A 25,413-nucleotide genomic window follows, 5' to 3' on the forward strand; every position below is an offset into this window, starting at 1 on the left:
GTTCTCTCTGGGTTCTCCGACTTCCTCACACAGTCCAAAAACACGACTGTCAGGTTAATTGGTCTCTCTAAATTCTCCCTAGGTGTGAGTGTGTGTGTGAATGGTTGTTTGTCCTGTGTGTCTCTGTGTTGCCCTGCGACAGACTGGCGACCTGTCCAGGGTGAACCCCGCCTCTCGCCCGGATCATTAGCTGGAGATAAACACCAGCAACCCTCCTGACCCCATTAGGGACAAAGGGTGAACAGAAAATGGATGGATGGTTTTAGATTAATTTGATATAACGATGTTGGACATTGATCTCCCCGCCCTTTATAAAATGTACATTTGTGTAGTAATAGATATCAATCTGAACATAAGGTAATAAACCACTGTTATATTCAGTTGACAAAAACAATCTTCTCAGTGTTTTCCGTTACGGCATTGATTTGAGAACTCACTATATCCTTTTTCACCTTTGACACACAACAAACTAATTCAGTGAAGGGAAATTGCAAACAAAATGACAAAAACTGAGCTTTTTGATTGATTAGGTTGGTGGTGACATCTTTAAAGCTGATGTTAAATCATAATGCATTTCCCCCCTCCTGTTTAGCAAGTGGGAGAATCTCATAACATGAGTGATCGATCGCCAATCAACTTTGCTGGGTTCGAGCAGGAATCCAGCTCTCTCCCAGTCACAGAAATGGAGAAGCTGACGATCAAAAAAGCAACATTGGTAGAAAGCTACGGGCACCTGTTCAGCAGCTAAAAAATGTAGCAGAGTCCTGTTTCCTGGAGGAAGAACGGAGAGGCATAAAATCCATGTTGCTTGAAGTCCAGTGGGAAGTTTCCATAGTCAGTGATTGTCTGGGGTGCCATATGGTTTCCTGGTAGACGCAGCCATCTACCAGGAAATTCTAGACGTCTTCATCCCCCCCCCCCCAGTTAGCAAACAATATAGAGTTATTTTCCAGCAGAACGTGGCCCCTGCCCACACAGACAAATGTACCAAAAGCTGCTTCAATGACGATTCATGCAAGAGTAGGTACTGAGTAGAGTAAGTACTGAGCACATTGAAATGTTCTTGACATTCGCACATCTTTTTTTTCTTATTATTTTGATGTGCTATTCTAATTTTCTGAGACACTAGATTTTGGGTATCCTTCGCTTGTAAGCCATAATCAGCAAAAACTGCTAAAAAATTAAATTAAATAAAATAAAAAAATGTGTAATGAACTTCTGTAAAATGTCCGTTTCACTTTCTGAGAGGACGGGTGAGAAATGTTGCACTTTTATACAATATTCTAATTTTAACTGTACATATAAGTGTCAAAAGGTCTATTGTTTTGACTGGGCCCTTTAGAACAACCCGTTTTGCATTTGCTTTCTGTCCATAAACCCTTTGAGTATGTGAATCATTTTTATTTTTTATTTTTTTTTGCAAAGGAATTTTTATCCCAGTCAACAACTTTATTTACACCTCCTTCAACTCCCATGGCAATTAAGGCCACAGCTCGAGGCAGCAGCAAGGACAAATGCTTGAGCGCGGCCTTGCTCCGTACGTCCGTGTGATTATGCATAGCTGGAAGCGGTATTCCTGATCTCTGAATCCCAAAAAAGTCCGCATACACAAACACAGGGATGTTTAGAGTTGCAGAAATATCTGAGAGGGTGAAACGGGAGATGGGAAATTTTGGAAGCAAGCGTGTAAAACAAATGTTACTTTAATTTGGTCCTCAGGCCGTCTCATGTCCCTGAGCCCCGGCTCTCGGTCAACACCTCCCCACAGTCCTATCAGAACTTCACAATTAGTTGATTGAACCTTCCTCCAGAGAGCCATCTGTCTGGGCACACTCTGGAACTGATGTCCTCACCTGCCCGAGGCAATTAACTCCAAGTACGACTTTGCCCGCTCATGCACCACAACTCTCCTCCCATCTGAGTGGAAAAAGGTTGAACTACGTCGAGGCTGAAGAGGAGGCGGGAAGCGCGCTCCGGGCCCCTGGAGGATGATGGGTAATTACTTCCGTCAGATTTATACTTGCAGTCATGCGGAATGTTGGGTGACTGTCTTCAACCCTCGTGGGCACAGGAAGCAGAAGAGTTCTTCTCTTTTTTTTTGGAGGGGGGAGGTGGCCATCTCAGGTCAGCTGAGAACGCAGGGTGGGAAGCGAGGAGAGGGCAGCTGGTGGCGTGAAGAGAAGGTTAGATGATTAATTAGAGGAGCAGCTCAGGGTCAGCCTCCATTGTTGGGGTCAGGGGTCAAATGAGTGCGGCATTGAGTGCCTCACCTGATGCATTGCTTCACCTCCCGTCCTCGGCTGCGCAGGACAGATGAAGTTGTAACTCAGTACAGCGCAGTGGGAACAGAGAAGAGCAGAGACAAGATGAGGACGTTAGGGACAAGAAAAATATATATATTTTTTTAAATGTTTAAATCTGTGGATTTGAAGTGTATCAGCTGACATTTCAATTAAACTGCCGTCACACAGGTGCCAAGAGGATTGTTGACTTCACATCTGGCACAGACACATTTTTCCGCGCAAAAGGATTTAAATTACCTTAAGAAGTGTTGAAAATTTGCTCAGCCAAAGCGGGAAAAGAAGCGCCAGGGCATTCTGACAGAAAAAGAAATGTGTTCAGGAATGCAGGAGATGCCTCTGAAATGCGCTTGTTCATTCAGAAACGAGAATAAATCAGCCTTAAAAAAAATAAAATAAATAAATAAATAAAAATTAAGATTTACCTTCACACATTCAGAATGCAAATCACTGGAAAAAAACTGTTTAAATTTTACCAGCAAACGTGAGGGAAATTTGATTAATTATGTTCGGGTAAATTTATTAGATATAATGTATTATTTTATTTATTAAAAAGTTTCAGAAAAAAAATGTGAGTTGCACCCTTGAATTATTTTTTGCAACTTAGACTAATTTTTAAGACATACATTTAATTACTATGTAACTTAGTGAACTGGCTTCTACATCATTTTTTATATTGACTCGACAGGGATTTGTTTTTTTACACATATATTGAAGTTGCATTCAATAAGTGCAAGTTTAAATGTTTACTCACTTATAACAAGAACATCACATGCATTTTAAATTTCTTTTTTATGAAAGTGACCTAAGATTCAACGGTGGGACAAAATTGCACAATCTATGCAGCCTGGTCTGTCTGTGCTCAGCAGTAAACATCAGGCATCGGTTTAACACACAGGCACTTGTACATGTATATAAGAAATAGATAACTTTTTCAGGCAGTGAATTATCCGAGGCCCCTTTTCTGCCGTCATCCTTGGCAAGCAGCAATTAAAAAGCCTCTGGCTACTAATCACACTTTCAAGTAAACTCAAACAAAAACGATCTGACCTACTTTCTTGATGCAGCTAATAATTGTATGACAACAATGAAATGTCATTTTTAGATGATCAGTTGATCATTTAAGGTGAGATGGTGGGCTACGGAAACAGTGACACAACCCGTCCAGCAACTCTACGCTGTATTTCATGCTTGTAGAAATGCTCAAGCTGATGGTAGTTTAGGAAACAGTTTGACAGCAGCTTCACCAAAGCAAAGTGTAACGTTACTGAGCATTACTTTGCATGTTTTTGGTTTTGTAAACGTCCTCCCAGGACGGCTCTCCCTCTCCCCCATTAAAGTTGGCCGGGGAGATGATAGATCTGTGAAACCACACCCTGTCTCTCCTCCCAATCGGCATTTCTCTCCTTCCTGCCCGGGGCGAGTAAACCCCGAGAGCCGTGTGATGCCACAACACTGTTTTTCATACCTTCTGTGTAAACATCTCTGACAGTCGTATATGTCTTTGGACCAACCCTTTATTATTTCTCATACCCTGTCTCTGACTTTCCCCTCTCTATCATAGGAAAATGTCGCTTTCTACATTGCTGTGAGGCGCTGATGTCCTTGAAGAAAACAATGAAGACGTACAGAATGCTAAGAACCGCGTGGCCATTTCATTGATAGCAGCGGTGAGCTATCAATCTCTGAAACAGATTGCCTATCAGTTGCACGGCTCTGTCCTCGACATGTCTTCTACCAGCACAGAGGTGACCTTTTAAAGATAATGCGCGGTAAAGATGACGGTAAATTCTTCATTCAATTTAGAGTAAATTAGCTTTTACCCATTAAATAGAGGAGAAGCATATCTCTAATACTTTGATAATTGCGATTATTACTATTACAGCAGATTATTCACATCACCACATTATTTAATACATTTTCCAGGAAGCTAATGAAGGCTTGAATTAAATGTAAAAGAAATGATTAGGCTATGACCAGCGTTCCTATTGTTCCATCCCGCTTATCGAGCGCTTCATGTTGGCTTTTACATCACGAGAAAGAGCAGCTGTGTCAATCCTCATTAATTCTCCTTGTGAATTAGAGGCAAAGTAGATGATAGGAAATTAATGTCTGCAAGGAGACACTTAAATTATTCAACAGCAACAGGATTACGATGGAATATCCCCACACTTTCTTCTTTTTCTATTCTTCCTTTTCTTTCAAAGTCTTTCACTTGCCTTAGTCTAATTTGATGCTCCTTGCTTCGTTTCTATCATTTCAGCATAATAGATATTATATGCTCAAATCAAATCCTGTGTAAAACTATTGTTGTCTACAACGTTGGTCTTACTGTTACGTATGTATAGTCTTACTTTGAATTATGTGACTATCACAAATATTAGACGTTGACAAATATGAAGTTTCGTCAAATTTGTATGAGCAAAGATAAATCTGTGTTCGCATCTGTAAAGTTAACACCAGGTCATAAAATCCATATTCCACTTTTCCTATTAGCATTACGTGTCTGGCCCTAAAGCATTAAAAGTAGGTTATTTTGTCACTTCTACCCTTCCGTAGATGTGAGTACGTCCATTCATGGTGGTCTTTCCAGAGTGTCTCCATGTTGTGCACTGATAAGCTGGCAACTTGGAGACACATTGCATTTTTGTTGCCATCTTTTGTTTAATGTGTATGGCCATTTAAAAAAATAAAAAATATTTTCCATGTTTAGTTGTTATTAAATCACTTTGTTTGCTAGAGAGAAATAAAAACATTTTAGACATTAATATGTAAGCATTTATTTTGAAACAACAGAATATGCAATACTGTAAAAACAATTTCACGTGACTGCATATGTTCCTTTAGTTAAAGCTATATCTCTGAACAGTTTCACTTAAAAGAGCAAAAATCAATTTTGTTGCAGACATCTGTTTATGTTCAACACATTGTGAAAACCAGATGTGCTTTCATATCAGTCACAGCTCACTGGCAAAGTAAATAAAGCTGGTCGTTTCAACAGGACTTGCTAGTAACCAGTCAAATACAAGCAAAACCCTCTGAGTGAATGACAATAATAGGTGGCTCAGGTTATACTAAATAACTCACTCACTGATACATCTAAATAGAAAAACACAAACATTAGACAAGATTATTAACTGAAGTAAATTAGGTTCTTTCTGTGCATCAAATTGGTGATCATCTTCACTTCAGCTCCTGCTTCACTTGTTTTTTTTTCCCTCTTTCTCTAAGGTTAATCTTCCTGTTACGTCAAAGAGAAACAGAAATATCCCCCAGCGGTTGTCTTGATCCAAATCACCAAATCAAAACTACAGTAGATCACATGCTATTCTGAGACTTCTTGGGCTTGATAGGCTTTGAAGAAACCTGACAGTGTGAAGGGAATATACTGGTATAGACCTCGAGGGATTCAAGGGAGCTATTGAGATAAAAAAAAAAAAAGAAAAAAATTATACATATACTGATTTAAGGGTCTATATAGTGAATTTTTGATTACCTTCTAATGTTTTGTGGCTAAAGCCAAATGGGCTAACCAACAAAATTGCTATTTAGTTGACCTCGATTCCTCTGGTAAAAAGCAGTACTTTGAAGGAGAGCAACATTTCTCTTGTATGGTTATGTAATTTAAGATAAATAAATCACCATAGAGATAATGAATTTTAATACAAATCCCTAAACCACCAAAATTTCTAATTCTGCCATTGTTAATTTATGGCAGATGTGGAAATGATTAAAATTCCCAACCTGTCTTTTATTTTTCAGTATTACAATACTATTGCATGCAGGCCGTTGTCAGTATTTCAGTTTTTTAAGATTCTCTGAAAGTGAAAACACTTGCATACATATTAGGTGCCATTTTGCAGAGGGAGACAGACTGTAGGTTAATCTTATTCTCTCTTCACGTTTCAAAATCAGCTTTAAAGATTTTGCTACAGCTATAATCCGCAAATCATACCAGGAGATGAAAATTATTTTACTGGTGTTCAAATCTTTTGACGCTTTTTGCCAGGCTAAGAGGAATCCCAAAAATTTCCTTTTTTATTTGTGAATGACAAGCAGACACAAAAAAAATTCAACGCCATCAAAGACGAGCACAAGTGCAGTAGTTGTTTTTTTATTTTATCCAGCTGAGTGTCTATACCTGAGAAATCATTCATTTGTAGTAAAACAGTGAGGCTAGGTGGGAGACTAGTCCAAAGGTTAGGAAGGTCACAAGAGGACAGCAACCTTCCAGAACCTTCTCAACATCTCCACTTTAATAAGATGCACCCAGACAGGGGTCAAGTCACCAGAAGACAACCCACGCCATATTTTGAAGTCATACTTTATCTCCTCCAAGGAAATCTGAGAATCAGCCCAACAAAGATGAAATATTAGCCTGAGGATTTTAGTTTGTAACAACTCTTCAACAGTTTAAACAGAATAGGTTTATCTGGAGGCACTTGAGAAGTTTTCAAAAGCCTGTTTCTAAAAGACAAAAGACAGATATTTTTACATGTTCACTTTAAGCACTCTTAGCAGAGAGCAGCGTTTTTCTCTTTCCACCTCTAGACAATATTTCACGACACACACATCAGAGTGAGGAGGTCATAGCAACTGGATTGTTACACTCTCAACCATTCAAAATGTCCTTGTCTGCAAAGGATTAATCAGCTTCTGTATGTCTCTCCCTTGTTTGAAGAAAAGACAAATAAGTACTAGTGGCTTCTTTGATCCGATCAGATTAACAGCTTATATGGGTGCAAATGGGACAAAAACTGTTTGAAGAATTCATCATAATAATTTCTCTTTGACAACAGTAGACATTTGATTTATACAACATTGTACTAAAAATGGAGGAGAGATGAGTCGCATTTCATCCTCTATTACTCTGAAGAAGAACATGTTTCACTGATGCTTGATTTTCTAATGTTAAATAAGTAAGCTTAAAGGTAGTCCGTCTATCCAGAATGAGTTTAAGACAGAAATATGTGCCTGTTTTGTAAACTACACACATACAGACACTCCTAAACATCAAACTCACAAGCTCCTAATAAATTATTGCCCAAGCGTTAGGCTATCTCCATATCCATGACGCAGCTCCAGCCTGCAGTAAATAACCTTGTGTCCCTACATTAGCAGGGTAGCAGCGTTCCCCTTTGTTTTGCTGGCACACACCCAGACAAAAAAATTTAATATATAAATAAAACACACGGCATCATCTGAGCCCAGGCCTCATCATCATAAATCTATTGACACACAGAATGCCTGCAAGGAGGGGGCAGCTAATTATTTCAGGGTGAATAGGTGGGCATTGAGATGATGCAGACACACGGAGGTAAAGGATCGAAGATGCCACTGACAAGCTGCAGTAGGTTCACATAGAGGGTTCTTCGTGTGAGGAACAGTCCCCCATCAATGTCACTGTTAAATATTGGTCGATTCAAGTTATGAGAACTACACACGCCACACATCCTGTGACCGATAAAACATATCTTCAACTGCTGATTGTTGTAATTTCAGCAATTATTACGGTGAGTTCACAACAGAAGCGTTCTGAGCGTCAGGCGCTTCTGATTTACATTCAAAGTCTATCCGGAAACATGTCGACGGCCGTTGAGGCACGTGTCGAGCATCTAGAGAGGCGAGATTTGAACCATTCAAAGCGTCAAGCATGTCCAACGCGTCCGATGGAAAACAACGGCTAGAGTTTACGTGTCTGAACGCCTCCACATAGGCTCTGAATTTAAATCAGACATGCGTAATGCTAAGTGTAGAGCAAAATGTCAAGCGTCTGCATTCGAAGGTATTACGTGTCAAACTTGAAGCGTCGCACACGTTTTTGACACGCCTAGCACCTTTGGGGTGAGCGCACCATTAAGCGTCTCATCTTGTTAATGTCTGACTCTCTCTGTTTTGTGAAGGAGTTTTCGCCGAGTGCATGGAGACAGTTTAACAGAACCAATAATTGTTCCTATTCCGGCATCCCTGAAAACGCAAGCCCTTTTATCGCCACCCTAATTTATTTACGGTGTTTTAACTAACTAGTAGTGGTTGTGAATGCTTCAACATCCTGGATAAGCTGATGAGAGTTGAACACCAGCAGCCCTGGAAAACCAGAGTTAATCCCTCCATTTACAGCAGAATTTATGAACATCACCTAGAGATATTAAAACACCAACAATGTTTAAGAAGTGAGTCGCAAATGGCATGTATAGGTGCAGCAGAAGATGTTGCTCGTGAGCTCAGCTCTATATGGAGCATTGATCTACTTAAACTCTGTGAAAATAGCTGATATCAAAATATCAGAGACAGTTGGTTTGTCTTTCTTTGTTTCTAATCTGACTTTTTATCAGTGCTGAAGATTTATTTATTTTTTTTTACAATTTTTTTTCTAAATTTGACAGAGGAAAACATAAACAAGGTATTGACCTGTTACTGGTCTATAGTAGCCTGTCTCCAACTCCTGATAAATGTGGTTCTTTTCTTAAGAAAGGATCAGTTTGTAGGTTCTTGAAAAAGGTTACAGCAGTGGAAATATTAAGAATTGGTGCCAAGCGAGCATTAGTACATGTCTAGAATGAGTTTGGTGGAAAAGGGACTTCTGATCCACCTAAAGCTATTAACCAGAAATGTGCTGACGCATATGGCGCATAAAGTAAGACAGCACTATTGATGAGTAGGCTGCACTTTTGACTCTCTTTCAACAAAAACCAAGGCAGCTGTTTACAGCTGTTATTCATATGTACTTCCAATGAGGATGTTTGCCTGATAGGCCATTGGACCTCTTTAAACATCTAAATAATAAAAACAATCACAATTTAATGACTGAATTTTAAGGAGAATGTAAGACCCTGAGACGTTTTATTATTACCAGCAAAGTTTTGGTATTGTACTGACATGTAATGGTTTGTTTTCAGGTATGCATCATTTCTGTTGCCCTGTTGGTGTTCATTGAACTTACATTGTGTTTTTGTTACAGAGGAATGAACGTTGGGGCATTTCCTGGAGGGAGGTTGTTGACCGCCCAATTATTGTCTGACCTCAATAAACTTTCTTTACCATATAAATATTTACCAGACACTGTATCTTCTCAAAGTGTCTTTTTTTATACAAATTCCTGAAGCACAGCCTCAAGGCATTTAAAACCGTGGCTGCTTTGTTAAATATGAAAATTTTTGTTCGTATCTAACAAATTTGCATTTAAAGCAAAGTTGCATGAAAATGTCACCCCACAAAATAAAAAACCAATATAAATAAAAAAGCAATTTGAAGGCTAAAAAAGTTGGGAGACATTTGACACATTTTTATTTAAAACTACTAAATTAATTAAAAGCCAGTTAAAAGTTCAAGTGAACGATAAATAGAAGTTACAAGACTGTAGCATCATCCTGTATGCACAAGTGTTGTTAATTAGCAATTTTTTAGAAACATTGGTCACAAAAACCACAATTTGTCCTCCAAATGCTGTACAGAAAGACGGGGGTGGTAATAGAATCGGAAACCCCTCTCACTCCTGCTGCTCGACCTGACCAAAGTGATGCATCTGCATTTTTACTGACCCCACATTTAAAACTCAAGCATGGAAAACGGCCGTCAACTTTTCATTGCTTGACTGAATTAAAAACACAGATTGCTCTTTATCTTATCTACTTATGAAAATAAAACAGGAGAATACAAGTTTCAGTTATTAGATTTATAGAGCAATTAGTCTTTCACATAGAACCAGGCAGGTTTGTTCTTTCTATCAGATTATTCAGCTCTAGTTTTCAGTTCTCTTTGATGATCTGAAAGATTAAAGCACAACAGAAAAAGCAAAGTAGGAAGATTTTTTTTAAGGGGACTCAAACTTACTGTACGTATTAACTTATGGCCTTTATTATTTAGCCACAGTTCAACCCCATTGGATCTTAGAGGATTTTTTACTTCATCAAATAACTATAAATGGGATCCTCTCCTAATCTATATTTTGCCAAAGTAATAAAAGATGATCTCTGCTCCAAATACAAACAAAACAGAAACAAGGTGCTGACTGTAAGTTCTGGATTTCAGCTGCATCCGAAGCCTGAAACAAACTACGGTCTTGTCTTGTTTACGCTGAAGATAATAAATAAGGCATGAGCAACATGTGCTGCGCTTTTTGCTATTTTATTTTCTTACTGCACTATCACCCTCTCAGTGTTATACCTGCTCATTATTCAATGTTTCAACATCAATAATGCACAAGGGTCCTCATGCAGGTCTTCACCGTGTTTTAACTTGTTCCAAACTTATCTTTGATACTTTTGCTCAATTCTGTTTCGTCTCCTCATGATTTCCAGATGGAAAATGCTTTCTGTTCAAAATATGTCTCCTTGTTCAATCGCAAGCTAGTGAAATTAGCAACTAGCAATCATCGCTAAGAGGTAAGCAGCTAAAAAAAGGAAAAAAGTAATTATTTCCCCCAAGACTTACTAGAGAGCACGGAGGAAGATATTGGAAATTACTAAGCTGTTTAAAACAAAAGAACATGAATTGAATGCAAAAGGCTCCTTCTGCCTGATGGAAAAGTAAAAGAAAATTACATGCCGACAAGTTTCCTATTTGAACTTTAAATGATTTTAAATTGTCAAAGTCAGAGTACGTTTTCAGATGCATGCTACATTTCAGATTTCATGATGCATATTTTCTTCTGCTCCAGTTTTCCATTCTATCTTCCCTGCTTTATGAGTATCTAAATCATTTAGCATGAAACTTGCTCAAGTTCCATCCATCATCACTGAATATATGGGCGCCAGTATTTCTTTATTTTCTTGTTCTGTGCATGACGTTGGAGGTTGTTTTTAAACATTCATCTTCACCAGCTTTCAGCAAATTGTGTGAAAATGTTTTTTGCTTAAAGCCGGTGAAGACTTGTAACAAAAGGAAAAAAGAGGGTATAGTGGTCATAAAGTAAAACGCAGCATTTGTAAAGACTACAGTTGAAGTGTTCAAATTCAATTTAAAAATACTTTATCAATTCCAAAGGATAAATAAGTTAACTGTAAATAAACCAACACACCTTCTGGGTATGAATTTGACACTTAGAAAACCATTTGGAGCAATCCTATATACATATACACAGAATATAACAGAAAAAGTGAGGTTCAACACACAACCCTCCATTCCTCTCCAGACAAAAGTGTAAGCTTTGACAGGTGTTACTGATAAACCCTAATAAAAGTTTCAACTACCCTAAATAATATTCTTTCTACAGAAGAAATGATCAATTTAAAGGCTGGTTAACTTCTGGGTAATTTTTTCCATTTGTTTTTTTGTTGTTTTTTTAACAAACAGTGAATGAATGTGGTGAATGCCTGCAGTGTGAGCATCTGTTCAGATTTGTTTCAATATAAAATGTGGAGGATAAATTTGTTTATAATTTCTTATTAAAAGGAGACTGTCTGGAGTTCTGTCATTTTACAGAAATACAACAACTCTTAAAATCAGTTTCAAACAGTGAAACGGATAGAAAACAACAACAGGAACAAAACAGATGATTCTTCAGCAAGCAAGATGGTTGCCCAGGTGAATTAGCAACAGGTGCCATTACTATACTGGAGATTTGTGTAATGCAAAACGTAATTGAACTGAAGAAGTATTCAGATCCATGTCATCCACATGCTAAATATTTAGCATGTTTATGCTAAAGATTTTCTATTCTTTAGCACGAAAGAGGCTGAAAGTCATGAAGACCAAGGAGCCCTGAATACAGGCAAGGGAAAAGCTATGAAGATTTGGCACCACTCCACATCTGCCAAGACATGGCCATCCACCTTCAATAACTGGCTGGACAAGAAGGGAATAAATCAGAGAAGCAGCCAATAGTCTCTGTTGACGGCACTGTTAAAGAGAAAGGAAGCTCTAAAAAGCAGGGGAAAAGACAAAAGGGCGACAATTATAAATGCTAGCAACATTTTTCACATTTTCATTTAGAAAATATTTTTAAAACCACATCTCTTCTCCACAACAAATATGAACTACTTCCTGTTGGTGTATGACATACAATCCCAGTGAAATACATTAGAGTTTGTGCCTGTACCATGACAAAATGTGGAAATATTCAACGGACATAAATAATTTTGCAAGAGGCTGCATCTGACGCTAGACTCTCAGACAAATCAGGACCATTTAGCCTTCACAGGAATTTTAGCAAGCCCCCCCCCCGATCTACATTTGGAGGGATATTCATCAAACCGAGAGCAAAAATGCAAAACAGTTCCACTTGTAGCAACACGTAAGGCAAAAATATCCCTAAATATAGATTTAGCAGTGAGTCAAATCTCTTCTTTTCAGAGCTGGCATCGTGTGGCTGTCTCCCACCTGGTGTAGTCATGCACCAGTGGGTCGGCTCGGTTGGGGGGCCGAGAGAGCTCGCAGACTCAACCCAGATGCTGATGGAGTAATACCGCTGCCGCTCTGATTACGTTCACGGGGGAGGCAATGACAGACAAGTGAAGGCAACCTGCTGTGCAGCACGATGCCAGAACAGAGAGGTGTGCTGCTGTTTATGTCTGTGTGTAATGGGCTTGATGAGCAGAGCGTGAGTGGGCTGTGTGAAGTACCAGAGAGGGTGGGGGCGGCGCAGTGTCTGACTATTAGATTTGTCGCATGATATGACTTGAATATTAGAGGCACAGTGAGAGAGATTTTGCCAAGCACGCACAGAGACAAAACTGTACCTTTTATGATCAACCACAGAGTACAAAAAGGAGGCGATTCCAACATTTGTGGGATTGTCTACTCTCAGAGGCTTAGATTTGGATTGGAAAGTACATTGGACATAAAAGTCAGACATTTTGCACACTACAAGTACAGTGGATATAAAATATGTACACATCCTTTGTGCTCGGTCTCTGTCAATTAAATTAGACCATAAATAACATTGCTATGTTATAAACCTTTCAGATGACATATATGCTGTATTATTCAACTGAAAAGAAAATAAGCCGAATTGAAAAATGTAACAGATAAAAGCATGACAGCAACCTGGCTGCATAACTACAAGTAACACTTTGTGGAAACAGATTGTAATACTATACTAGTTATTTTTTCTTCTTCAGAAGGAGTCTGTTACCATTCCACTATTAGACTGTTCCATATGTAAAGACTTGCAAAGTTCTCCAAAATGCCTCAGATTGTGAGGACATCTGTTGTCCACAGTCAGCTAACATTAACATTAACCTTACATTAATCAGATATTCGGTTGAATTCAAATTATTACAAAATTTCAGTTTTCTTCTAGTGAAATCAATCTTTTGCTCATCATCATTCTTCATCCTCACCCTTCTGACAGACAGAATGTTTTATCCATATTTTGACTTTGGTATAATCTTTGGTTATTTTTGTGCCAATCGGTCCAGTTTGGTCTTAGCCGCAAGGTTTTGGCAGATCTTAGCTAGGCCTGGATGTTTTCTCTGGGTGTCAAGGTCCTCCTCTCGCAAGTACACCTCTTACTTAGATCAGACCTTAGAAAAATATAGGAGACCATTGAAGAACATAATCAATAGTACCCAGAAATGCCTGCATGGATCTTAGCAGTGACCAGTTCCAGTCTTATACTTTTCATTAATTATGGAGAATCATCCAGTTCTATTGATGCCACTTTTGTCTACATATATAGTTTTCTTTTTATTTCTTCACTGTGCCAAGATATAAAAAGTGGAGGATGTTTTTGTATTCTCCTCCTGGCTGATACTTTTATATGAGATCAAATTGATCCTTTATAACTTTTCTTACCTAAAATAAAATAATAATAATAATAATAATAATAATAATAATAGCCTATGTAGCCAACAGACATAATTGAGCAAAATGTCCTAAAACTTCTTCACTGATGAACATTATTTCAGGTATGATTACGGTTATATGAATGCAGAATGCTTGAACCGAAGTTGAAGTCAATGAAGTATTAGTTTAAGAGTGTGCCTACTACTGCAACCAGGTTACAGAAGCTCTTCTTATTTAATTCTCTAACAAATCTGTTTGTTTTTCCAGATAAAATGTATGGGGCATACATCACATTAAAGAAACGACAAGCAAACATTTTACCAGGGATGTGTGTAGACTTTCTACGTTCAATGCCCTTTAATATATTCCTGTAAAAATCAAGCTCAAGCTTGCTTTATTAAAATGGCACAGCAGGATGTAGAATTACTATCATTCCTGGCACTTGTTCTGAAAGTACATCCTGTTCTCTGCCCGTACAGACATTTACCTGCTTCTGTTTCTCCGTGGTATCCGAGGCAGGGGTGTCTAATATGGGTTACTGGTAGGGAACCAGGACTGGTGACCCGTTAAAGATATACAACTTTAATTAGATTTTTTTAAACTATGACCTTCTCTTCATGTTGAGGATGGCATTTATTTGCCTAACCCTAATTAAAACTTCATTTGAATCCATTAAAACACATTGGGAAAGAATGTTGCCACAAAGCTGCAATTGAACTTTGTGAGGTTTGGCTGATTACTTACTGGTTGATAACATGCTTGGTAATAACCCTCACTTCTTATTGGAATCTATAAAGAAAATTTAGTAGTCCCTTACATTTACTTTCATCCTCTTCCAGTGATTTACAGAAAGGATTTATGTGACATCTGATCAAAACCTGACCTGACAAAGCTGGACTACAGGATGTCAGTCAGAACTCAGGTACTTTGGGTTTTAGATTTAAACACTAAACCCTAAATCCTTCAATTTTTACTAACATTAGTGTCCAGTTTTAGTGCCAAGAACACTGAGTTATTCTCCTGTGTCCCTCCAATTTAATGAATACATCTATTACAAGAAACTAATGCAGGTAATAAAATGAAAGAATTATGCACAGCACCCTTGCATTTAAGGCACTGGATGATTTGAAAACCACAACACACAGCTCATGAGTATTTTTTTTTTTTCTCCCCACCCGGGGGTCTTTTGTGGGCTGTTAAGAAAAATGATTATTTCTAATGCTTTAAACAGCTAATTTTATGTCATGTGTAAAAGGTATCTTGAACATTCTATGTTGTATAAATTTCTTAGTTTTAAACAGATATTCTGTGAAGAATTTACAGGAAATTATCCACCAGAGTAAATGTCAAAGGTCAGGAACTAGATGCAGATCAAAGGAGATCTTTTAGTATTGTTATCAGGGCTCAGGAAGCCACGAAATTAGCATCTAGTGCAGGGCAGAAGCCGATTGGGTTCACAGAACATCTAAGGTTTTTTAGAACCACATCTGGCAGGGTTTAAACTAAAATGCAACATAGAATGTTGAGATCACTAACAGTTTTCTAAGTATTAATAGCAAGTTTATAATTAAAGTGCATTATCTAAGTTTAGAAGGGAGAATGCTGAATGTATTTGAAAATTGTACTGTCTATGATAATATCTGAACCAAATGGAAATTGTTTCAATGAAAATGTGTTGTTTAGTATTAGAAAACTGTTCAGGATTTTATGTGATAAAGCAAGGACTTAAATCTTTGGAAAATGCTGAATGCAGTAGACCAGAATTAGGTTTGTGAAGATAATCTTTCCTTAAACTAAATTACTTAATTTGGCCGGGAGGCACTCCGAATTTCACAGGTATCTGTTAGAGCCAGAAGACTAGGATGCAGCTGCTTGCTCCATTGTTCTTCTAGAGACCAAATGGCCTTTGATCTCTGGCGTGAAATTAAGGGAAGGTCTAAGTTCCTCTGAGTGTCCAGGGGAGCTCCTGGTTGGTCGAACCAGAGTGCATGTAATGAATACATTAACAAGGAGAGAAACGCCTCCACTATAAAGAGATTGAACACGATAATAATAATTTAGATCGCTGTTATTTCCTGCCGTTTTGGCAACAGCCTTCTCCAAAGACATGTCTTTGCTTTTTCTTTCTCTGTCTCTGTCTTTGTTTTAATTCTTTTGTCTCAGGTAATGAGTGTATGTCTCTGTAACTCTGCAGTTTTCTTGTTAACTCATACGTTTCTTATTGGATTAAACGCTGTAACTCTGTGACGTCATCACGCATGTTGCTCCTGATTGGCACACACTCCTCGCTGGAAGAACCCGGGAAATAGGAAGAAATAGAGAGCCAAGCTTTTTCCAAATTAAGCTAACTTAGTAATATTTCTTTCTTTAACAGGGCTCTAGTGTCCTCTATATGACAGTAGGCTGACAGGAAAGGAGAGGTGAGAGGGGGGAAGACATGCGGCAAATGTCGCCGGGTCCGGGAATCGAACCCGCGACGTGGACTCAAGACCTCCAAATGTGGGTCGCGCTATCCCCTACGCCACCACAGCACGCCCAGCTCATGAGCATTTAGGGAAAATGTCAGACATCCACATTGCTGATGCGAATGTTGTAAATAAAAGCATGAACCAGGTAACACATGGAGTACGTGTCAGAATTTTTCTTTAAAAAAAAAAAAAAAAAAAAAAGTTAGTGATGGGGACAATAATCATTGTCTTGATTCATTGTCCTGATCATCTGATTCTAAAGGGCGCATAGCATTTTCTAACTTTTTCAGTGCCAGATTAGTTACAATACTCAAAAGTAAATATGTCAGTATAATAAGAGTAAGTTTTTGGAGGAGTGAATTCATATTTTTTTTTTTTCAAATAGGCAACACCTGGAACGCTGGGGATCAAGAAATGAATGCAACAAAATAACTACACATAAGAAATGCAATAAAAACTAGAGCAAATAAGAAAATGACTAGACACAAGAAATAAATATAGCTAGAATCTCTAGAATGAACTACAGTAAAAATGGCAAGAAGGCAGAAATAATAGAACTAAGGAAGATAAATAACAGCAAAACCCAAAACACACACCCCAAGATCCTGATGTAAACAGTGAAAAATAGAAGCTTCTGTCTTGTTACATACATATTTGTTCCAGTTTAATTTCTTTTTTATGGTTTTGTCTCCCAGTTAAATATATATATATATATATATATATATATATATATATATAAAAAAAACATATCAAAACATATGATGCGCAGATGAACCTAAAACCAATCATAAAGTTTTAATCTCCAAAACAACTTTCCCTCTCATTAGCTTTGGTCAATTAGAGGGAGTCACTTTCCAAAGCAATCTGGTGCATGTTCCTCTTGCCATGCAGCAGCTGGCTGCTGGATGAGAACTACAAAGACATAAACGCATCTGAAGTCAAAAAACAAGCTTTTTGATCTGCTTTTAATTTTAGATAGATTAGACAAGATAGATAAATAAATAGTACTTTGTTTATAAGAGCATGTACTTCTACTTCATTTAACAATCCAATGTGCAGGTTCATCCCAGTAGGTTTCAGGGGTTTTGTGTCCTACAGAGATTTAAAGGAACAGGCTACAAGGGCTCAAGTGCAGCAACATAGACCTCATGTCGAGGAAAAGAAAATGAATGCTTGACTTTTTGTCACCCCAGCAGTCATCTGACAAATCCGTTTTAGTGACATTGCACTGTTCGCTGCAGATAGACATGCCGAGAGCTAACCTCCCACCTCCAACACCAATCAGAAAGGAGAACCAGCCTCATTATTCAGGACAATTAGCCAATGGGCTCTGCATCCTCTGCCATTACTCACGGCTCATTTGGTTCCAGTCAGACGACGGTGCCATGTCCACTCAGGCTGCACGTCACTCAGAAGAGGTGACACAGAAAGACGAGAAAGGCGGCCAGTTCAAGATCAACTGAGCCTGGAACGCAGCCTTCGCTCTTGTTTGATGCATAACGGGTAACATGTTTCCTTTCACTGCTTTTATCGAACATGAGCGATCTGTATAGGGTAACCTTGTAGCACAGCAGGATATAGAATATAAGTGACAGCTAGTCATGCTTCTGGCAGAAATCTGTATAAACAGATACACACAAACACACACAGATTAAATATTGCACGCATGAGTAATTCAACTGCTAACCCTCTCCCGTAGCAGTTTGGCATTGGTGTTTAATCCAACAACCCCACAAATTTGGATGCTCTCGGCTAATTTGGCCTCTTTAAATCCATGGTGGTTTATGTCTACAACTTTGTACATCATTTTTTTTGAAGGGTATCCCACATAGACAGCTGGGAGCCAGAGAGAATCAAGTCTAACAAAACAATATTGTGTGTATAGCGCATTAAGTATAACACAGAACAATAACACCACAGAAATCCATTAAACTTCAAAATAGGTAATAAGAAACTACAATGCCGTTCACAATCAGGGATAATCTTAAAATCTGGTCCGATTGCTTTTGCAGCCAAACGCCAGAAGTTCAAATATGCTCACCATGGACACAATTATTTTCAGAAATTTGAAGGTTTCTCTCTTTTTTTCTTCCATGGATAAATGGTCATATAGCACAAAGCCGCAATGATTCTTAAAACAGCAATTGCAAAAACAAGACAGACAGGCTCTGTGAACATCTTTGATCATTTTCCTTTGGAACTTCCATCTGCTTCTTCATCTATTTTCAATCCACAACCATATCCTCTTTAGAAAAATGTTGTTACAACTCCATTAACTCAGAAATATCAATATTTTTGTATCCAGGCTCAAAAAGACTAACCTCACAGGATGAGTCGCCATTACTTCTACACATAATTTAGCAAACACACCATTTCAAATTGGACTTTTCGGCTCTTTGTTACCAACACAGCTGTCACAAATTTGTACTCGATTCCTTTGCAGGATTTATAAAACAAGCTAAAAGCAAATTACAAAAAGAAAATGTTATCATATTTTTGCACTAAGATCCAAAGGAGGATTTTATGTAAATGGCTGAATTGACTCTTGATATGACTCACAGTTTCTCTTTGGTGTCAGTTTCACACAAAAAGTTTGTAATTGAGGGTTTTTTTTATTGTTAACAGTTAAAGTAGAAATCCAGGTTGTAAAGTCTACAAAATACACTGATTCTGCATTTTCAAAGAACAACAATACCATCAGAGAGTATGTGGGAATCTGTGGGATTTATAAGCATGAGAAAATATTAAATTACTCCGGTTGCCATTAGCCATGTTGCACCAAATTGTTTATCGACCCATATCTCAGCACTGACACTTTCTGATGAATGATGTTATTAGGAAAAGGAGGAGCAGCGGGGGTTGGGCCTGACAAGCCATTTTATGACTGCCCCAAAACATTGACCATTAATACGCCTGTGCATCTGTGCATAAAGCTTGTATCATGTCCATTCTTCCATGCACGTTGGTACGCAGATTGAACATTTTAATGTGAACCTGACACTTGTCTTTCAGTTAACCAGTGCATTCATGCTCACAGTTTGTCCCTTAATGTATGTTGTTGCCTCTCGTAACATGATGAGGGATAGAGTTCACACTGATGTACAGTACATATTGACAAGCTTATTAAATCAGGCGCCTGATGAAGTCTGGCAGTGAAGTCCGTCTGTGTTTTTCCGTGGCCGTGGGGTAATTTCTCTGATAAACACATACTCTAGTGAATTACTGCAGAAAGTACCCATTTTGAAAAAATCCTCTTCTCTTCGTTGCTCTTTGCCAAATGGAAGGGCTTTTAGTCAGGATGTCAGCAGTCCTTTCAGTCTGGTTAAGTGTTCGGCCTCCATTCTCAACAGCATGTTAATAATACTAACAACTGAAAGAAGGGCTCGCTCCAGCAAGAGAGCCAGGTTCCAGATATCTGCTTTTACGATGTAACCTATAACGATTCCAGCAACATTTACTATTGGCACAGGAACTCCAGGGAAGACAAATTATGCATCAAGCAAACCCATTATTTTGAATTTACACTTTCAGCAGGATAACAAGAAAATTTTGATGCAGTAGTGTGAACCAAACGTTGGATTTTGTGCCAGCACTGACATCGTCTCTTTGCTCTGCTGCCCTCTTCAGCTGACATGTCGGGTTTCAAAACGTATTAGACAAAGATAAGATGAATTTTACCGTTCACGCCTGGTTCTGATAACATCCAAACCAGTAGAATGAAGAAATCTCACGTGATATGAAACAAGAAGTTATACATCATGTCCCAATCTTTAAAAAGATTTTCAAAAATTGTTGAGGAACAAAGTTGTTTGCGTCTTTCAGTTAGGAAAGGGTTGCAAAACCATAAGGTCTTCAGTCATTATCTACAAATGGAGAAAACATGGAGCAATTTTGTACCTTCCCCTGTTCATCTCGTTATATCCAGCTTTAAACGCAGTAGACTCACAATCCTGGGGTTTTAACAGCCGTGTGCATTTTTCAGATACACTGTGGTGTGCAGCTATGAAAATATTTTTTGTGTTTTGAAAACTTGTCCTTTATGCCAATATTACTTTTTTCTTTATATATATATATTGCTAGATATAACGTTCTTTCTCTACAATTTTGAGTAAACTATTAGATTGTTCATGTAACATCTTTTGATAAATATTTCTCCAATTCCTCCAGTGCTTTCCTTAGTTTTTATCTCAGTGGAAAGGGAAGATTAATATGACGTACTGTCACAACATGGTGACAGTTTTAACAAATAGGTAAAAATGAAAATACTCTAGAAAAGTTACATACTGTAACTTTTACAAAAAGTAGGTTTAATACCTGCTTAACCTTTTTTTTTCCAAAACATACTTTTATTCTGGCAAATGAACCTCAATGGAATACATATTATAACTTATTGAATATGACTGTATTTGGGTTGGCTATTGATATGAGATACATGGGCAGTTGCTCAGGGCAACATTAGTTGGGGCAGATGCATTTGACCCAGATAAAAAAAATCTACACTAAATTATTTGTCAGCTGTACACTTTATAGGTTTTCGACTACTTTTATGCAGTGAAACAGCTTTTTTTGTGCTCCATGCTCATATAATTTTCAGCATCATTTTGGGTGCCAGAAAGAGGCTCAACCCAGAGGACACTCATGCCAGAACCACTACTGGCTACAATGCTGTTTTACTTCTGAATCTTGTATCAGTTTTCTCTAATATTTTATGTATTCAGTCAGCAATCTGTAGGGAGCCTCCGCCATAAGCTGAAAGTCCTCCAGGCGGAGCTGCAGTAAGTCTAGGTGACATTTGAGTTGCAGCAGGTTTCAAGTCATTTGACACCTGTCTCATTTACATCTGCTCGGGGGCCCATGGGCCGCTGGTTTTTAATGTACGTGTGCTCGGACTCATATGGACCGTGCGTAAGTGAGACAGAGTGGGAGCGAGGCCGTGCCTCACTACACCTACGAAGGATCAGCTGGGGTCGGAGGAGAAAAATGAACTAATAAGCCTTTCCAGTGGCAGAATCTCACCCAATTTATTTCCAAGCTAACAGGCGTTGGTTAATGAGCTGAAGCAAAGCGCTGGCTCTTTTTCTCCTCTCTCCCCTCTTCTCCTGTCCTCTGCTGTTCCGCTGGTGATTCTGCAGACCAAACCAATTACTTCTGAGCGTACCCATTCACGTGCACAAACGTTGACATTTATGAGGCCAACCCCACATGTTCACAGTCTCCAGCTTGAAAAGAAGAACACCACACTCGTCCATAAAAACATGCAGATGTGTTGCTCATATGCAGCAACAATGAAAACATGTCTGTGTATGCTAAGCTTTTTGTTTGGACTGCTATTTACTAAAAGTCACTGGAAGGACCTACAGTATTTAAGGAAATTGTTGGATTCATCAGTCTTTATCTTAAAGCTTCACCAGACATATGAAGTCAAACTGATGTAGCACTTTGATGACATTTTGTTAAGACCAAGGAAGCAGAACAAATAGCATAGTGTTTAGACAGGGCACATAAACTATTTATTTTAGAGGAAATCCTGTAAAAAGTTTTGCATTTCGTCACACTGTTGGTAAGGTGCATAGAAAGACAACGCATTTAAGGATAGAACCAAGTGTCAGAAGCACATAATAATCCATCCACCCATTTTCTGTTCTCCCTTGTCCCTAATGGGGTCAGGAGGGTTCCTGGTGTTTATCTCCAGCTAACGTTCTGGGCGAGAGGCGGGATTCACCCTGGACAGGTCGCCAGTCTGTCGCAGGGCAACACAGAAAACAGACAGGACACACAACCATTCACACACACACTCACACCTAGGGAGAATTTAGAGAGCCCAATTAACCAGACTGTGGGAGGAACCCGGAGAGAACCAGCACACAATCAGCTTTTCAAAATTCCTTGTTGGACCAAGTGGTTCTTGGATCATCCTCTAAAGACATCTACAGCTTCTTAAGAACAACCAGTGACTTTGCAATCATCCTTGGAAGTCTGGAAGTTTTTGAAGGGGTTGGTGTCCCATCATGAATCATTGAACTTAAACTGTACATGCCTTGATATCCCCCTTAGTTTTGTATATTGAGTTTGGTCATGTTTATAGTATCTTCTATATCTTTCGTGGTACAAATATTATACAGAAATTAAGAAGGGTAAAAACATATATAATGTAATTTTTTCTTCTTTTAAATTCTGAATGAGAAGAAATTCTTTTTTTTTTACTGATACTACTTCTACACTGTTGCTTGAATGAAAAATAATTAGAAATCTTAATTGCCAAGAGTATAACTCATTTTTGGCTTGACTGCAGATACTTAAATCCACTTATATTTCAGTCAGTATCATCTTGTAATCAATCAAACTTTACATTTCACTAATTAGAATTCACGACCATAATTTGTAGGATTGTTTTGGATCACCGAGGAGCTAAAGGGCACTAATTTCACACGTAGGCTAAATCATTTATGTGTAGTAAATAACATCTTAGGCTAACTTAATATGGCAGCACATCTTTGTCGAGTCACGCCATGTTTATCATTAAGACAGATCAAGGCAATGCTACCCCACAGCCTATAAGAAGAATGTTAATTAAATACATTATTTCTTTTTTTTTTTCTCTCCCCTCCACAGGGGTCTTTTTGTGGGCTCTAGTGTCCCTTATATGAAAGTAAGCTGACAGGAAAGGGGGGAAGACATGCGGTAAATGTTGCCGGGTCCAGGAATCGAACCAACGGGGGCCGCGTCAAGGACTCAAGGCCTCGAAACGTGGGTCGCGCTATCCCCTACGCCACCACAGCACGCCCGAATACATCCTTTCTAATGATTTAACAAAACACCCTGTTTTTTCATTTATGGTTCTTTCTAATCTCATATATTATCATGAGACTAAGGTTATTTTACCTTCACAAATTATATGTATTATGCTTCATTCCTGTTCGTTCTGAAATTATTCTTTTTACAATATATTCTAAAGAAAATACGAGACATCAGTAATGGTAGAGGGTCATATGAGGTGTGCGTAAATTAAAGTACCATCAGGTTCTTTTTCTTACTAATTTCTTTCTCTGTTATGCAAATGTCCAAACTATGCTTGCTTAGTATAACCTTTTCCAATGCAGCATCCCTAAAATACCACAACCAATAGATTACATCAGATTACCGTTGTGCTGTGGTGCTCAGATCACCCATCAGCCTCCAATAGTATTGAATTTATAGGTGGGGGATTAAAAAAAATCCTCCTCTGTAAGTAATACAGTAGACGTGAACAGGGAACAGCTCAAATGACCTTTTGAGAAAATGGCTGGGGAACCTTCCAGCCAAATCCCACAATCCTGGAACAGCAGTCACTGACATTATGGATGGGGATTTGCAAATTAATTGGCAGCTATGCTGTTTCCAGACAGGGAATTTAACTTCACAGAAGCCAAGAGTCACCCAATAAACACACAAAAAAGAAAACTGAAAAACCTTCATATATCCTAAAAATGATTTATTTAGAACTCAGAAGTAATAGAGCAAAAATACCAACTCACTTTACCTTTCCATAAAAAGCAGATAAAGAAATCTCAGTGATTGTTTCTCATCTGTTCTTGAATTTCTTAAGATTTGGGGCTTAATGTTTGCTTTTGGGCATCTTGTACTTTGGCGTGATCTGAATTAATTAGTTTAAGTCGTGATTTGACATCTACTACTACTACTACTACTACTTTTTCACACAAGGCCAAGTTGGTTTAGATCAATTTTTCCCCACAATAAATATTTTCAATTTCTTTGTCTCCTATTACAATTTGTTTGATGAACTGAAAAGTTAAAGTAAAATAAAAAGCTAAAACAGAATGAACATGTAATGGGGGAAACGTTTTCACATTACACAAGTAATTGATAAACATTCCTCACATACATTACATAAATTTGTTTCACAGACAGCGCGTCATTAGTTTAGATTTAGGCCCATAATAAATATATTTATAGATTTGCCAACATTCACTGTGCAATCAAACAATTTAGTGAAAACAAGAAACAACCAGTTTGGACATGTCTACATGTTAACCCTAAAACTGTTTTGAATTTTTCTGCTTCTCTTAGGATTTATCAAAGCTCACATTATCTGAAGCTGTTAAAAAAAAAGCTTTGATTTTGAAAATTGGAAGGAGTCTTGCACACATCAAAAAAAGACATGAAAAAGACCAAAAATTACCTCTAAATATCATCTATTTTCACTGTAGTGCAGATTTCCTGCTTCATTTTCTCATTAGAACAGTGACAACCCGAACCTTAAAACAACACTATGCCTGAGATTCAAAGGTATTGGTAAGATTCAAAGGTATTTAGTGGAGGGGCGTCGCCATTACACAGCCCCGTATTTGCTTCGTCACAAGCACAGCCTAACCGTTCTGCTAACATGGCTTAACTTTAATAAACCACACATAAGTTGGCTATAAAACACCTAAATTATACAGTCCTTACTATATATGATTTTGTACGTATTTATAAAATATTACCTGCATAAACAGTGGAAGTGATGGGACGAGAAGCAACGTGTTCTGGTTTGATGCAGCCGCAACACAGAAGAAGGCAGCGATGGGCTATGTGAAGCCAGGCTTCTAGGCTTGTAGAGAAGTAATAAGGGGGCGTGTCCGATGAAGCCCCGCTTCGAAGCTTGTGTCGTCTTGTTGCTTCGCCTTGCATGGGTCACGTGACTGCTTCATTTTGCGTATCGGTTTTCAAAGTAAAAGCCTGATGAGCAGCTGCTTGATCGCATCAGATTTGTATTAATGATTTTGATGATGGCACTCACCAAAATGTAATGTTTGTTACCAGTTTTCTCAATGGTTGATTATGGCATATTTTGTGACTTTATATTTGTGTGTTTTTATTATGTAAAACATTTTGACAGTGCATTGTTGCTGAAATGTGCTACACAAATAAAGTTGATT

The 25,413-nt window shown here is 38.2% G+C and overlaps 1 long non-coding RNA gene across 1 annotated transcript; it reads right to left on the minus strand.

The window, feature by feature from the left end:
• Window positions 1-1,316: 1,316 nt before the first annotated feature.
• On the minus strand, window positions 1,317-25,051 carry LOC122829261. The gene is made up of 4 exons (XR_006370344.1): window positions 24,979-25,051; window positions 2,541-2,597; window positions 2,271-2,300; window positions 1,317-2,164 (listed from the first exon to the last, which is right to left on the minus strand). It is a non-coding gene; the product is annotated as an uncharacterized LOC122829261 (long non-coding RNA).
• Window positions 25,052-25,413: the final 362 nt, after the last annotated feature.

Source organism: Gambusia affinis, linkage group LG04, assembly GCF_019740435.1.
Source record: "Gambusia affinis linkage group LG04, SWU_Gaff_1.0, whole genome shotgun sequence".
In the NCBI taxonomy this organism is placed as follows: Eukaryota; Metazoa; Chordata; class Actinopteri; order Cyprinodontiformes; family Poeciliidae; genus Gambusia; species Gambusia affinis.